The 4078-nt window shown below is 35.9% G+C and overlaps 1 pseudogene; it reads right to left on the bottom strand.

The window, feature by feature from the left end:
- Nucleotides 1–1105: 1105 nt before the first annotated feature.
- On the bottom strand, nt 1106–3861 carry LOC141417250 (olfactory receptor 7G2-like; annotated as a pseudogene).
- Between the last annotated feature and the right edge of the window lie 217 nt (nt 3862–4078).

Consider the following 4078-nt stretch of genomic DNA (forward strand, 5'->3'; position numbering starts at 1 on the left):
TATGGAAAAAGTGAAGATGTCCCACCACTGATGAATGGATTAAGGAAATGTGGTATTTACATACAATTGAATGTTATTCAGACATAAAGAAGGAAATTTTGTCATTTGCATGTAAATGAATGAAATGGGAGAACATCATCATAAGTGAAGTTAGCCAGGTTCAGAAAGTCAAAGGCTCCATGTTCCTTCTCATATATAGACCTATTACAAATAGAAGCAGAATTATGAAAAACAGGTTACACTAAGGGGAGGTCACATATAAGAGAAGGAGTGTAAATGAAGGAACTTAAGAAGGTGAATATGGTTGATGTACTTCATATACAAGAATGAATATAAAATTTTTAAATCTCTTAAAATCACCATAAGAAGGGGATTAACATAGAAAGGAGAAAAATAGAGGGAATGAACCAGTTTGGATTATAATACATATACACATGGAAATATCACAATGAAACTTCCTGGATAGCTATCTTAAACAAACAAAAATGCCATTTTTTTGCAAAATAAAATCAGGAAGGCAAAGCAGGTCCTGTTGGGTTGAAGGTAGATACCAGGGGAAGGGGGAAGGATATAAGGAAAGGGTGTAGGAGGGTGAATATTAAGGAAACGAAGTAGGAAGATGAATATGGTGGAAATATTACATGCTCAGGTATGTAAGTGGAAAAATGAGACCTGCTAAAACTATTCCAGGAATGGGGACAAGAAGGATATAGGAGCATGATGGAGTTGGTGAATTCAACCATGCTATATTGTAAGAACTTTTGCGAATGTCACAGTGTACTCCCAGTACAACAATAAAAAAATAAATTTAAAAAATGGGTAGACCGGAGAATATTTGCTGAAATTGGAATCCCTGGCCCCAACATGCTTCTGTAAAATCTCATGAAAACTGTGTTTAGAAAATTGTAATTATAAATCAAAACTCAGAGATCCAGTCAAGAATGAAAACAGTTTCAAGCAAGCTTAAAATCTACCTTGTCCAAATGTTATGTCATTATTCAAAATAAAATGATGACAGAGAGTCAGATTTATAGCTGACTAGAAATCTACATTCTTTGAATTACTCCAAAACCTCAAGTTGAAAGAAAACAATACATGATACAAGTTAAGCAAACCTACTGATGAGACTTCCCAAGGCCATTTTCAGGTCTTTGTTCCTCAAAGAATAGATAAAGGGGTTCCATATTTGAGGGAACATAGCATACACCAGTGAAGCCACTGCCATCTTCCTGAAAGAGTCTGAAATTGAAGAACTAATGCACACCCCTAAGCCTGCCCATAAAACAAAGACAAAACAGACAAATGAGAACCACAAGTCGAAAAGGCTTTATTCTTTCTTTATGATATGACATTCTCAAAAGAGAGGACACAATGTTAATATAAAATAAAATTATTCCAGTGAGAGGGATACTACCAAGTATGCAAGCTGAAACAATTATCAGGTTGTTATTAATTACAGGTCAGAAGGGGTAAGCTTGATAATGTGAGCATGTTTGCAGAAGATGTTTGATGTTTCTAAGTCTGTGCAGAAGGGCAGACTCAACGCCAGCAATATGTAGACCACTTCATCCAGAGAGAGAGACACCAGAGCCAGAATGACACAGAGGCAAAGGTTCATGATGACTGTGTACCTAAGGGGCTGACAAATGCCCACATAGCTGTCATAGGCCATTACTACAAGGAGAAAATTTTCTATGGTTGCAAAAATTATGACAAAGCAAACCTGGATAAGACATCTTATGTAAGTAATGCTCTAATCCTGTGTTTTTATACTCACCAGCAACTTTGGGACTGTGAATATGGTCAAACATGTTATTAAAGGACAGATTGGAGAGAAAGAAGTACATGGGTGTGTGGAAGTAGGAGTCAGAGCTTGTGGTCAAGTTGATCAGGTTTCCCAGTATGGTAAGCAGGTAGAAGGAGAGGAACAGGCTTAAGATTAAAGGCTGGTATTCTTGATCTTCTGTCAGTTACAGGAGATTAAACTCATAAATACATGTTGCTTTCTGGGTCCCATGTTAATTCTGACCATATGGAAATGTTGGTGTCAAAATAAAATAAAGTAAATGATTTCTGGATAAGCAACAACAATATTAATTTAAATGTGGGCATATATGAAAATTCTGGGAACCTCTGTGGACTTATGGATCATCAGCACTGGTAATGAAGACTAGCAGTCAAGATTTTAATAAATGCGATAGATATTTTAAAGGCTGAGAATTCTTAATAAAACCTCTTTTCTTGTATGTGGTAAAGCAAGATATGTGAAAGCTTTCACTTCCAGTGTGTCTCAACATTAATCTCTATCTTGTACTTGTCCTTCCTCTAATTTCCACTCCCTTTATTATACACCAACACTTTTTTTCACTTCTAACCAAATTTTGAGACAAAGAATAAAGTAGGGAATTGTTTAATTCCTTCAAACAAAAAGAAAGTTGAGAACATATTTAGCCTATCTATCTTTTAGAACAATTGGCTCCAACTTTGGCGAGCCTCAGAATTATCTGATAGACTCCTCAAAATACAGATGAGGTACTTTAGCCATCATCCCTATAGATTCATGATGACATATCATTGTTGCAACACATGCAATTGGTATTTGCTGAAGATTGATTTAGAGATCACATTGTCTAGCAGCTAAGGTGATTCTCCAGATAAATCTATGCTAATATCTCTGGATAGTACAAAATTGCATTACTGAAAGATTACTAAATTTTCATAATTTCTCTATAATTGTAGTACTTTCTTCCAGGAAAAAGTCAAAATTTTCCCTTATTTTAAAAATGTATACCTTCTTATACCAATGAATTTAATTGTGGCCAGTACAGGGTGATCATCCATGTGTTCATGAGCAAAGACTTAAATATCTTGCCATTAGACTTGAAATTCATAACATGCTACCTGGAAATACAAGAAATATCTTTTAGTACTCAATTGTGAATGAAGCCAGAAAACAATGGAGAAGAAATTATCTATTGCATCTTTTGGGAATTTCTTCCCTTAGTGAAATAAATAGAATGTAATTAAACTAAATATACAAATAAACAAAAATAACTAAATGAGAGCAATTATGTCAAGCACAGAATCCTATAAAAAAGACAGAAATAAAAACATTAATTTTGGTGGAGTGACAGAGATGTACAAGACAACATTGACTTAAGTAATCAACTTCCTTGCAATTGTGTCCCTAGAAAGCCATGGGGTTCCTCTCATGGGACATAGAGAAGCTGTGATGTCAGTGTCATCATTTGTTGTAATATGTGACTCAAAGATTCCTATTTAATCCAGGTTCCCAAATTACTTGTTAAGTTTGCTTGTGTTGTGTACACATGGTGGGATTGTGGAAACATGGAAAGAACATTCCATCAGTGTCTGGCTTCTTTATCTCCATGAATCAATCTTATGCACAGAACCTTCCAAGGACATCCCCTTCCTTGCTCATTCATTGCCAAAGTAAGGATGAGCATCTTCACAAATATACATTTCCATGTGCTTCAACCACTGGAACTGGAACATGCTACTTCTCATGTGTCTGACTCTTCCAGGGAAGATTTAGCATAATGTTTCCTTAGATATCCTTGAAGAAAAAGAAAACAATCTTTCTTCTCCAGGTTTTCTTCTGTTTGCCTTCCTTCAAACATGGCCCAACATTCCTCCCCTTGCTGCTACTAATTCAAAAGACTTCTTGGGAAGAATCTCAGTGGTAGAGTGCTCATAAAGCATGACTGAGGCCTGTGTCAACAACCAGCACACAAAATATTTGAGAAGGCTCAGCTTGCTCCTTTGGTCTACACAATGAATGTCAAAGAACTTCTGTCTCCATATGTTTAATGATAACATATATACCATTGCTGTTGGCATTACGAAGCCTAGAATGGACTCCTACAGTTTTATGTTTTCAAGTCTGGGATTTAAATAATGAGGCCTGATATTTTCAATAATGTTGATGCTAGGTTGTCAGAAATCCACTATGATATTCACGGTTTGTGTAGAGAGATTATTTTTTTCAGTGATCCCTCATTGATCATGGGAAAGGGAATCTGATACACACCCATTGCACTTTCTGGGGATGGGTCTC

The sequence above is a fragment of the Castor canadensis genome, chromosome 15 (assembly GCF_047511655.1).
Source record: "Castor canadensis chromosome 15, mCasCan1.hap1v2, whole genome shotgun sequence".
Classification (NCBI taxonomy): Eukaryota; Metazoa; Chordata; class Mammalia; order Rodentia; family Castoridae; genus Castor; species Castor canadensis.